This window comes from Pelodiscus sinensis, chromosome 6, assembly GCF_052426305.1.
Source record: "Pelodiscus sinensis isolate ZL-2025 chromosome 6, ASM5242630v1, whole genome shotgun sequence".
Lineage (NCBI taxonomy): Eukaryota > Metazoa > Chordata > Testudines > Trionychidae > Pelodiscus > Pelodiscus sinensis.
Genome location: NC_143057.1, coordinates 109,449,750 through 109,463,238, shown reverse-complemented (window position 1 = coordinate 109,463,238; position 13,489 = coordinate 109,449,750).

Genomic DNA, 13,489 nt, shown 5'->3' with positions numbered 1-13,489 from the left:
TCCTGCCATGAGGGCAGGGGACTGGACTCAATGACCTCTGGACTCAATGACCTCTCAATGGTCCCTTCCAGTCCTAGTATTCTATGATTATCCGATGAGCATTTGCTCCCTTATTCTCTTCTGTGTTAAGCTGAAAAGTTTAATTAATCTCTCCTCATATGGCAACCGTTTCAAACCACTAATCATATTAGTTTTCCTTTTCCTAATTTTTTTCAATGCCAAGATACCTGTTTTGAGATGAAGCAACCACACCTGCATGCAGTATTCAAGATCTGGGTGTACCAAGGATTTATATAGAGGCAATAAGACATTCTCTATCCCTTTCTTAATTATTCCTAACATTCTGTTTGCTTTTTTGACTGCTGCTGCACATTGAGTGGATGTTTCCAGAGAACTCTACACAATGACTCCAAGATCTCTTTCTTGAGGGGCAATAGCTAATTTAGTCCCCATGATTTTATATGTATAGTTGGAATTATGTTTTCCAATATGCATTTAGACAACAGATCATTGCATCTCTGCTTTAAGCAAGCACCAAAAACTTTGTAATTGGTGTATGTAATACGATTCCTTTAACTATTTTACTTTCAACCTTTTCTCTTTTTCCTTTAATTAATACATCTTTGGTTTATAGATTCTAAAGGATTATTACAGTGTGAACTATTGGTTAAGATCTGAGGTATAAATTGACCTGGGAATGTGGCTGGTCCGTTAGGTTTGGAAGAACCTGCTCAGATTTGGAGAGATTGGTTTTCATATCCTCTGATCTGTGCAAGGAGTGGTACTGGCAGTATCACAGGAAAGCTGGACTGTCTAAGGGGATTGCTTTTTTTAACTGCTTACTAGTCAGCAGTAAACAGAAGTGCTCTTTGTGCTGGTTTGGTGCCTTATAGTGAATGATCTTGGGCTGTAAGTAGCCCTGTCTTTAAGCAATTCACCCTGAATTGACGTGCTCAGCAATGCTACTCTCCAGCCATCAGTCCAGAACCTTCTACCAACACTAAAACTCAACATAAGGGACGGAGAAAGCAGAGGAAACCCTCTCTCAGAGTTTTACAAAAGAGGGCTCCATTGCATTCACCTTGTATGAAAGGCTGGGAGCCTTGAGGTCTTTCCTCTGCAGTTGTGAAATAATAATGCTTGGTACCTATATGGACCTTTCCATCCATAGGCTTCACTAAGGCTGGATAGGCAGCAAACTGGGAAACTGAAGTGTACTATCCAATGTTGAGGTGAAAATGAGACTATCCCATGTTGAGTCAATGGCAGAGCTGGGAGTTACCTGTGCAGTAACATCTGTTCTTCGAGTTGTGTGTTCCCATGGGTGCTCCAGGTGTCAGGCTCATCCCGGCGCTGCAGCTCGGAGAGTTTTCCTTAGAAGTAGCCCCCATCGGACCACGCATGTGCAGATGCCGCCTCACACCGTTCGCGCCCTTTCTGTGGAGTGCAGTCTGGCCTGCCAGTTCCTCCTAGCCGGAACCATCTGAAAAAAAAAAGAGAACAGCTCCGAAGCAGGTTGTGGAGCACCCATGGGGACACACATCTCAAAGAACAGACATTACTGCACAGGTGAGTCACTTTTTCTTCTTCATCAAGTAGTGTCCCTGTGGATGCTCCACTACAGGTGAATACGAAGCAGTGGTCCGATGTAAATGATGTGCTTTGGAATCAAGGTCTCTGCATCATGGATAGGACCGCCTGGGCCACCACAGCATTGGTTGTTAGCATGCTTGCAAGGGCGTAATGTCTGGTGAAAGTCAAGGTGGAAGACCAGGTAGCCACACGGCATATGTCTTGGAGTGGTACACCTTTCAGGAAAGCTGTGGAGGTTGCAATCCCTGTAGTTGAATGTGCCTTCAGTCTATGAGGTAACGATTTATTATGCAAGGAATAACAGTGAGTGATGCAGGATACAATAAGGGTGGAAATGCGCTGTGCGGAAAGTTGCTGGCCCTTAGAATGGTCCGCTATAGATTATAGAAGACGCTGTGACTTTCAAAAGGGATGCGTTCTTTCCAGATAAAAAGCAAGTTCTCTTCTGACGTCTAGCGTATGTAAGCCATCTCCTCCGGGTTGGAGTGCAGTTTGGGGTAAAAGGTAGGTAAGGTTATAGGTTTGTTTATGTGAAACGGAGAGTTGATCTTTGGCAGAAAGGCAGGATGAATGTGAAGTGTTACCCCCCGCTTGGTGAATAACGTATATGGGGGATCAGCAGAGAGTGCTGCCAGTTCACTCACGCGCCATGCAGAGGTGATGGCAAGCAAGAATGTCACTTTCATCGTGAGTGTGTGCAGATCACATGTCACAAGTGGTTCAAAGGGAGGACAGGTCAGAGTGTCCAGGACCAGACCTAGATCCCACTGTTCCGGGGGAGGTTTGTGAGGGGGATACAGGTTTGCGATACCCTTTAGGAATCTTTTGGTAGGTTGATGTTGACACCCGCACGTCCAGACTACCGCGCTGAGCCGACAAGCAGCTGATCAGCTCAGCGTGGCAGCCATGTAAATTTAAATGAAGCGTCGATTATTTAAATCACCGCTTCATTTTCCTATGTCTGGTAGCCTAATCTACATGCCTCTGGCGACAGAGGCATGTAGTCTAGATGTACCACACTCATAGAACCCTAAAGGGTTAGAGTTGGAAGAGACCTCTGAAGCCCTGCTCCAAAATGGTCTAGGCGGATAGGCTGTCAGGAGCCAGAATCTTACAATAAAGCATTCTCTTTGGGAAGTGGAGAAAGTACCAAAAGCCACTGCCAAGGAGTTTCTTTCCTTTGCTTCTTGAGACAAAGCTGCATCCAACTGCTGCACTGATTTTATAAATGTTCAAGTGCAGGAGGTTGTCTTCCCTATTGGCCAGGCATCCAGAAAGTGCTTTTGTAAAGTTTTAGACATTGGTATAAAAAGGGTTAAATCTAATTAACAATTCAAAACATGTTTTACTGTGGCTGTTCCAGGAAAAGGTTGATTGTGCAGGAGTAAACACAAGGCTATTTAATTTTGGCAAGGGCCGTCATTTTCCTCTCAGTGTTCTGGAACAAGGCTCCAATCAAGCTCTTTACCTCCACTGGGCAGAATTTGGCTACGAGGGGTCCTTTGCTGTCCACCCATCTGGAAGAAAGAAAAAGGCAATTGCTGTAGTGCTCGATACAACTCCAGGTTAATACCAATATCCATTTCTTCTGACCCCTTTAATGAAACCAATACAGATCTCCACACCTTCTTCCCCACAAACAGTCCTACACTGTTTGTTTCAGGAATATTTCAACTCTTCTCAGTTTCCATTACAAGCACAGTTCTAGCCTGCATAACCTCCTTTCACTACAGCCATATGAAGTTTGGTATTGTTCCAACTAATTCTAGGGCGAGGGGGCACTACCTGCTCCAGCAGCTTCCAGTTTAGCTGATTACTGGCATGCTCACTGCACAGTGGACACAACTTGTGTCCGCTGGTAAAATGGTCATATTTAAAAAGCAACCTATATAATAGCAGGACATGCTCTTGGGGAGTTTCACTACGGACCATGCTCTCTCTGCTTTGTATCTAGCTCACAATAAACTTAAAAAACTTACAGTCTGCTCTGCCTGCATTTACTGGGTCCAAAAAAGTCACCATCTCTACTGCAGAGATACGGAGACCAGATCCGTAACATCGGATCAGAGAGTTGGTTTAGGTAGATACCACCTATCCCATTTAGCTGTCTTTGGGGTGAGATAGGTCCCACTGCAGGAGAGGGTACCTAACCTGGGGGCTGGAGCGTCTCCAGGCCCCATAGGAACCGAGAGGTAACCCCATGGGAGAAAACTGAGCAACCTTGCAGTGGAGGTGAAAAGCAGAGATAGCTGCCAAGTGGATCTTGATGGTGGCCAAGGCCAGGCCCTGCTGTTTTAGGGATGCCTTGGCCAGAACCTCTCACCATTGCTGCGCCCATGCAGAGTAACGGGTCCATTTAGCTGCATAAGTGGAGCGCGTCGAGGGTTTATGAATCTCGAGGAGCCACTGTATATCTCCCAAACATGCCAACTCCTGCGGGTTCAGCCACGGATGAACCACGTTGTCAGGTGGAGCGAGCTGACGCTTGGGTGGAGCAGGCGACTGTGGTCCTGGGAGAGTAGGGTCCATCAAGCCAGATGGGCAAAGTGCTGCAGTGTAAAACATTAATTTTCACACACAAACAGAGCTCACGTTTCACTATTTAATACCAAAACAATAGAATAGAATAGTATAGGGGCTAAGAGGGAGGGCTGGCACCAAATGCCCCGGCCCACACCTCCCTGCAAGGGAGAACAGCCATCAAATGCCCCAGTTCACATTTTATCTGGTCAGTCCCTCACTGCTCACGCTCTCTGGAGCAGCTCTTTATAAACAGGACTGCCCAGCGAGTTGCTTCTTCTAAGCCCTTTCCTGTTTGGCTGGGGCTCTGCCCAGTCCCTACTTTAACCCTCTTCTTGCTACAATGGGGCAGCTGCCCCTCTATAAGGTCAGAGCAACCTTAGCTGGCAAAACCAACAGACCCTCCTCCCCATACCTCACCCTTGCCCCAGCATCTGTAATGCAATTACCCAGTCTGTGTACTCAATATTGAAACCCTAAGCTTATGCCATGTTTTGCAAGACTGTAAGCGCTTGGGCCCTGGTATCATCAATTTGTTCTGTGTGTGTTGTGGTGCTCTTGCTATACAAATAATGGCAGGGCTGTGGTACTGGTTGCCTTGTGCATTTCCATATTCATCTGATTTTGAAAAGAAAAAAAAAGTCTTTTACAAACAATGACATGAAGGTGCTGCTGTGACCAAGTGGGGATTGTATTTACTCTGTTCGCTTTGTTATGTTGCATGTGTCTTCTACTGTCCTGTAGTAACCCCATGTGCATGCCTCCGTTTCCCTGGGCACCGTACTACTAGCTAGATGGGGTTGGGAATTCTGGGTGTGACTCACTCACTGCGGGAGGATGCTTAGGCCAGCACATTCACAATGGCTCAGGCTCCTGGTAATCTAAGCCTAGGAGGGGTGTGTGACCAGGGGGCACCTTTAGCCCAGAAATTGGACAAAGGCTGGGGGCAGGGCTGGTAGGGACAATAATGGGCTGCTGGGGTCTGTGAGTGAGTCTTGCTGGCTTGGGGGGTAGAGATGGGAGGCAGGGCTCTGGGCCCCCCCCCCCCCCCCAGTTCCCAGCATGGACTGTACTGACTGCTTCTGGTTCCTGTGCTAACAAGTCTGTTCTATGCTGTATCCCTGTGAACCAACAGATCTTCTGTTCTACCTGCTGGCTAAGAGTCACAGCTGGCTGTAGATGGGGTGCAGGGCCTGGTGATATCCCACACCACAGTGACAGCCGGACCCACCAGGGACTCAGCCCCAGAACCATGCTGCACCTGTTGTGTGTGTAACCAGATGTCTCTGTCCCCAGGATTATCCGTCTCACACCTTTCAAGGCCATTAGCAGACAACTTTTGGCCTCTGCACCTTTTATGGCACCTTTCATCTGAGTGTTTCAGAGGAGTTCATTGTTATTGCTTGGCAGTCCATTGCTGACACTGATGGTAACAATATTGTTGCAGTTTCCACCGAACCATGATACACAGATTTGGACCCACTTAAGGCATGGTAATTCTGTATCTATGATATTTGATGATACAGCTTCATGGTACCTTTACATGCAGCCTGGGGATGATTTTGTTGGTTTCGCTCAAACCTGGGATATGCTGATCCTGCCAGAGATTGCCTGCAAGTCTTGTTCTGAGCCATTTGCTCAAGATATTTGGGATTAATGCCAGCTACCTGGACACTGCTCATTATGGTGGGTGCAACAATGATCTGCCTTCTCACATTAAAATCCAATATCATGTGACTGCTTATTACTGAGTGAAGGGAGTGCATGTAAAATTGCTAAAGCTGTGTAATATGGTGTCTTTAAAAATTCCCCCTCTCAGATCCATACAAGAGAGGTGTCACACACTGCATGATAGATCTTCAAGTTGGTGAAGAGACAAATGGGCTGTGTCTAGACTGGCAAGTTTTTCCAGAAAATCATCTGCTTTTCCGGAAAAACTTGCCAGCTGTCTACACTGGCCGCTTTAATTTCCGGAAAAGCACTGACGATCTCATGTAAAATCATCAGTGCTTTTCCGGAAAAACTATGCTGCTCCCGTTTGGGCAAAAGTCTTTTTCTGAAAGAGTTTTGTGCAAAAGGGCCAGTGTAGACAGCATAGTACTGTTTTCCGCAAAAAAGCCCCGATCGTGAAAAAGGCGATCGGGGCTTTTTTGCGGAAAACCGCGTCTAGATTGGCCACGGACGCTTTTCCGCAAAAAGTGCTTTTGCGGAAAAGCATCCTGCCAATCTAGACGCGCTTTTCCGAAAATGCTTTTAACGGAAAACTTTTCTGTTAAAAGCATTTTCGGAAATTCATGCCAGTGTAGACGTAGCCATGTTGTTTTGGTTAAGAACATTTGATTGGAGTCAGCCAAGGCCCTGGCTGGCTTTATTAAATCTGCAGGAAATTCCCTTATCAAAAAGAATCAAGAAGGTGTTATCCAACTACTTGAATTGATCCACATTTGTCAGCTGTGTGCCTGTGGATGACGATGGCAGCTTTGGGGCATTGGAATGAGTTGCTGGTTGGAACAAAACCTCTGTCTGCCCGAGTCTGACAGCGAGGCCAAGGAGCTGGGAGGCATTAATTAATTCAGTCTTGCACCATCAACCAACTGAAGAGAAACTGAGGCACACAAAAACACATGATTTTTTCTGAGGTCACACAGCAAGTCATTAAGGGTATGTCTACACTACCCCGCTAGTTCGAACTCATTCCATGAGGAGTACAGCTAGTTCGGATTAGAAGCCTAATCCAAACTAGCTACTCCATGCCGCGTGTAGCCGGGTGGCACGGGGTTCAAACTAGCCAGGATTTAAAAATGGTGGCGCCCAGCTTATGCAAATGAAGCCCGGGAAATTCAAATTTGCAAGTGCAGTATGCCTACGTTACCCTCCTAGTTCGAATTAGGAGGGTAGTGTAGACATACCCTAACAGAGCCAGAAATCAATCCAGGAGTGTTTCTCTCTCTCTTCTCTTAGTAAGAACAAGCTGCTATTCCCCCTTCCTCTTGCACAGCTTCATATAGATGCAGTTGAATTTACAAACATGTCCGACTTAAGTCAGGAAAATAAGGGCTAAAGCGGGGTTACTCAACACGTGGCCTGCGTGCTGCATGTGGCCCATGGACCATTTGTTTGCAGGCCATGGTGCGGTTTGGGTTTACGCAGGGCTCAACATGTGGCCCATGGGTGGGATCCTTTGATCATGGTCTCCACTGGGAACACACTCCACAATGGCGAGGCGTCTCCCAGATGGGGTGAGCACTGAAAGATGCAAGCAGATAAGCTGGCTGGCATAGATGGGTACCAGTTGCTGGCATTTCTAGCCCCCATTGAGGAGATGCTGGGAGTGCGGGGCATTGTGGGAAGTCCTGGCTGCTTAATCTCGTGGGCATCTGACCGACAGCCTCCACGCTGCTACAACGGAATACAAGCCTGATGTGAAACAGCTGGTGAAAAGTTTGCAGACACCATCTTTACATTGATTGTACTTATACTCCAGTAAATTCCAGTACTGTATTGGCAAATTTTGTTTGATTTGTTAAAATTGTGAAGTCAAAACAAAAAAGCAGTCAATATAATGGTCTTCTGTTGCTATATATTATAGTAGTTAAATTCCTGGACTGTCATTGCTCATTAAAAGTGCTGTCATATGAGTGGAAATTGGGTAAATATTGCATTTTATTAATATCAGCAGAACTGACTTAAATGGGGCCTGTGGGATGTGTAGTCTTGCCTTAATCTTTGAAGCTGTTTGCATAAACATTTGCTGCTGGGACAGACCAGCACACAAGCCCTGGGCCAAATTCTGCCTGGTCTCACAGGGCTCCAGGCAGTGGCTACCTCCAAGCAGAGGTCTGTGATTCTGTCAGGGCACCTCATCCACAGCCTCTCCACTTTCCTTGCAGCAGGGAACTGGGGTGCAGCAAAGGGCCAGAAGACTCAGGCTCTCCTCAGCACTGCCTCCTGCCTGCAGGAGTGCTGGGTGTTTGCTCTTGCCCCTTCTGTGCAGCATCAGCCAGGGCACCAGGGAGAGCTCTGCTTCACTGGGGCTGTAAGCCTCTTCCCACTCAGATGCATCAACTGTGTGACTCTGGCTTCGCTCAGCTTACAGCTCCATCTCTGCTGCTGGTGTGGCCAGCCTTTGGTCTGGGCTACCTGCCCCATTGGGTCTCAGGGCAAGGTATGGGATGTTGGTCTCCTGGGCTGCACCAAGCACACAAGCTGGAGTCTCAGCAGGCCCAGATAGCAGGTCCTGAGCTGCCTCTGCTGATCAGCTCTGCTCTGGAAGGCATAGCCCCTGGCTGGCTGCTCCCGGCCTCATGGATCCCCTTCTCTTCTCTGAGGGTAAGGGAGGTGGTGCCCTAAGCAAGAGAGGGTGAATGTCCTGCCATGTGTCAGCCCATTCTCCCAGAGCGATGAGAGCCATCTCCCAGCTGCAGGTGGGTGAGTCATATCTCCCCCCCCCCCCCGATCAGAGTTTATTAATAACCACACAGGGGATGATGTTAGTCACTGCTCCCATAGAACAGCAGCCTCTCTTGCCACAGGGACAGAAGGAGCCTTCAAGCTGTGAAGTGTCCTCAGAATTATGCAAGGGCAGCCAAGCAGCAGTTCCGTTAGGCACACATGGCCCAAGGCTCCCCCTCCGGGAGCAGTCATGCTATAGGGCTCAGGGACAGGAGCTACGCGGGCTGCCGGAGCACCGGGCTGGGCTGGGATTGGGGGATGGAAATTCTTCTAGCTAACCCCACTCCCTCTGCCTTGTTTGTTCAGTTAGACGTACAGCCTGGGTGGGCGTGGTGGGGAGAGATCAGCATCACTATCTGCAAGGGGGAGGGGCGGAGAACAAGCACAGGGAGATAGCGACTTGCCCAAGGACACATGATGAGTCTGTAGCAGGACAGGGAACATCCAGGTGTCGAAGCACTGTCACTTAGCCCTTTTGGATACATCTGTGGAGCCCGTAGCAGTGAGACTCCGAGCCTGAGCTGACAGACTAAAAGACTAGCAGCATACCATGAACCCTAACAATAACTGTAGTTAGTGTAGCTTTGGCTTTGAAGCCCATGCCCTGGCTTCGGCTTCGAGGCTGGAGCTACAGCCTGAGGTGGCCACACAACTAGTGCAAACTCAAAGCTGTCGACATTCGCCTCCTCCAGAGGAGGTTGTTTTCAGTCCCGCAGTTAGCTGGACTGGAGAACACTTAAGGTGGCTGGCCTGGTCAGCGTTTGATTTTAGCAGAATGGGTCAGTTTCACCATACGCAGGCAAACTAGACAATACATTTTCATCAATGGCTAATCCGAATGTACAGTAAGAAAAATGCAGCTTAAGAACAGCAAGGCTGGATTGAGGGGAATTTACTTTGTGAGATGTTGACATCTTGGGCTTTAACAATTATAAAGCTTTATCATTTTGAATCTCAATCTCTGCTGCCATTAAATCAGTGGTCTCCAACCTTTTTGCACCCAAGATCACTTTTTAAATGTCAAGGCAAGCCCAGATCTACCCCTTCCCTTCCCCAAGACCCCACCCCTTTCTTGAGGCCCCGCCTTCTCCAACCCTTTCCACAGATTACCCTTTGCTAATGAAAACTCAGAGTTAATTACATAGTTACACCCAAGCCATTTTGATAGTGCTGCAACTAGAGAGAATGGTTTAATTTAAATTATTGAACGGATTGTTTTAATTTTCTCATGTTAGTTTATCAAACTTCATTTTAAATCAAGTAAAACCTTTAAAGTGATCCCCTGAATTGCCTCATGCCCCTCAGTGCAACTCCTGTCCCCTGCCATCGTGCCCCTACATCCTCCTTAGCCCCCCTTCTCCTGCCTCCACATCCCTGTGCCCCCAGTGCATTCACTGGCAGGGCACCAGCACTGGGACGTGCAGCCTCCTGAGAGTAGTACTGGGGTGAGGAGAGTGGGGGGGGAGGAGGGCAGAGTTTCTTCCCTGCCCAGCCCAATGCCTGCAGACAGTGGCTCTGGGGCTGGGGCAGGCCGAGCCCGGGGTTGCCCAAGGCTTGCTCCCACCTGGTCAGGCGCAGCGGGGCACTGGGGAAGGGGTTCCCCAACCCCCCACACAGCCCATGGGGAACAGTGTGGCTTAGCCCGGTCCCCGATGTCAACCAGTTGGTGACCACTGCATTAAATAAATCTCCCCTTCCCGTAACTTCCCACAGCTCTGAAAGTTGGAATCGATAAAAATGTTGAACACACAGTGATACTGTCAGAATTATTTTAAAAAATAGAAACTCACCCCAGTCATATAGATGTGAGCATGCCACGTACATGAGTTGTCGGAAGAGTCTTCCCTCAGCAGTACCCATTGGGCCAGCAGGGGAGCCCCCTGGAGTGGCACTGCTATATCAGCTCATGTGTACCCCTGCTGGCCCACCAATCCCTCAAGTTCTTTCTTGCTGGAAAACTCTGATGAAGGGGTAGCAGGTGGGATTTGGAATGGACCTGAGCAACACATCTCAAAGAATAACAGTGTCTAAGGCCTGTTCTTTACCCGAGGTGTGAGGTTTGGGGGCAAAACACTGGGTGGAAAATGTCCTGAGAAAGATGAAACTGGGACACCACCTTGAGCAGGAAGGCCGAGTGCAGGTGGAGTCCGATGTTATTCTTTAAAAAGACTGTATGGGGGAGGGGGGGAGGGAGGGAGTCTGAGGTTAAGGCCCTAAGCCAACAAGGTGACCACCAGAAAGGTCACCTTCCAAGAGAGATGCAAGTAATGAACATGTTGCTAGGGACTCAAAAGGGGAGGGGGGAGGAGACCAGTGAGCCTAGTGAGGACCAAGTTAAAGTCCCATGGGGGGATGGTCTGGCGGATATGCAGATAAAGCCTGTCCAGACCTCTTAGGAAACGATGAAGCATGGGATTCGCAAAGAGCGACTTGCCCGGGGAGCCCAAGCGAAATGCAGAAGTGGCCATTAGGTGCACCCTGACTGAGGAAAAGGATAGCCCATGATCTCTCAGGTCCAAGAGATAGACCAGGACTAAGAGGACAGGAGCATCCACCGGGGAGAAGCCTTCTGGGTAGCCCAGATAGAAAAACGCTTCCACTTAGCCAAATACAGTGAAACCTTTGTTATCCGGCACTCGGTTAACCAGAAAACTGTGTTAACCGGCATTGCCCCCAGCCACAATACTGTCACATATTCAGGCACAGGCCTGGCTTGGTTTTTTATTTAAGTAGTACTAATCATCTTTAACTCAAAATAGAAATGTGAGACCAACTGCCTCACACTACAAAACTACCAATATTAAAAACGTGAGTTTTACTGTTATTGTCCATTGGTTTTTCCTAGGTTGATGGGACCCTCAGATAACCGGAATTTGTAGATAACTGGAATGCCCTAATTCCCGAGCATGCCGGATAACACAGGTTTTACTGTATGTGGTTCCAGTAGCGGGTTTCCCACTCCCCAACAGGACCACCTAGACCTGCTCGGAGCACTGCCACTCCAGCACTGTCAATCAAGAAGCTTTCAGGCCATCAGGGATAGGAATTGCAGGCTTGGATGGCAAAGCCTGCTGTGGTCCTGCATCATCAGGTCCAGGTACAAGGGGAGGACCTCTGGCCTCTCTATAGATAGACTCAGCATGGATGTGAACCAGTGCTGCCTCGGTCACGCCGGTACTATGAGAATGAGGGATGGCCTGAATTCCCTGGCCCTTAGGATCACCTTGTGCACCAGGGGAAAGAGAGGAAATACATAAGCAGTCCCCGAAGCCAAGGGTTAAGGAGAGCGATCCCCAGAAACCCCAGGCTGGACCCATGAAAGAGCAGAAACAAGGACACTTCCTATTTCCACAGGTTGCAAACAGGTCCAGGTGGGGAAACCCCCACCTTTGGCAGATGTGAAGGGCAATGTCCACCCTGAGGGACCACTCGTGACACAAAAGGTCCTGCTCAGCTGGTCCACCAGGGTGTTCTGGGTGCCTGAGAGAGACAAGGCCACAAGGTGAATGCCCTGCTGGATGCTGAATTCCTAGAGCAGGAGGGCGTTGGGGCACAGGGGAGGGAACGAGCACCACCCTGCTTGTTTATATAGAGCACCGTTGCTGTATTGTCCCACAGAACCCAAACCTGCCTGTTCCTCAGCTGGGGAAGGAATGCCCAACATGTGAGGCGAACTGCCAGCAGCTCCCTGACATTTAAATGAAGGGATAGGTCCTCCTGAGACCACATATCTTGCATCCTCAGGTCCCTGATGTGAGCTCCCCATCTGGTGTCGGACACATCCATCATGAGTTGGAGTGACAGCCGGGGGCGGGAGAATGGAACCACTGTGCAGAACACCTCTTCCTGGAGCCACCAGTCAAGAGAGGCTAGGACGTCTGCTGGGACTATCACCACCAAGTCCAGTGGGTGGAAGGCTGGGTTGTGCACCCAGGTTAGCCACAGCTATAGAGGGTAGAGACGGAGCCCGGCATGCTGAACCACGGATGTGCATGCTGCCGTGAATCCAAGGAGCCTCATACAATTCCTTAAGACTGGACAGGCTTCTGCAGTCTCTAGTTAAGGTTCCACAGGTGGTAGTGTATATTGGCACTAAAAACACTAATTGGGGGGATACTTTATAGATTTTAAATGACTTCAGGAAACTCAAGAGTACAAAAAGAACATCCAAGTGATTTTCTTAGGGCTCCTTCTAGTGTCATAAGGAAAGGAAGACAAAAGGTAGAAGATTCTGGAAGTGAACCACTAACTAGGTAAGTAAATAAAGAATTAAAAGTGCGTCATGTATTAAATGCCAGTTAGCATGGATTTAACTGAGAAGACGATCTTGTCAAATTAATCTGATTTTTGAGATGACTAGTTTGATTGATAAAGGCAATATTGATACAATATATTTAGACTTCTATAAAGCATTTGACTTGGTACAGGTTGGACCTTCCTGATCCGGCACCCTTGGAACCTGACTGGTCCCAAACAAGGGAATTTGCCAGACCAGGGGAGGTCCCTCCACTTGTGGCCCATGCTGAACCACTGTCCCCCTGGCCAGACCACGAACACTGCCAAACCACAGTCCCAGTTAAGGGAAGTACAACCTGTACCACCCAACATTTACATTAAGAAACTAAAAATACAAAATCAAATTCATGATACATATTAATTAATTGAAAATTAGCTAACGGAGGTCTCGAAATGTAATTATAAATGGAAAATCAGCACTGAGGTGTTATGTTTCTTACAGGATCCCACATAGCATTTTTATCCATATTCTGGAAGAAAACCTAAGTAGCATCAGGCCAAGAACTAAACTAACTGATAAAATGTAGAAGACGACACAATGATTGATGGAGACAGGCCACTGATGCAGAGTTCTCTGGATTTCTTGGTAAGCTAGGTTGCTTGTCTAGACCAATCTGCCTCTCTTCCA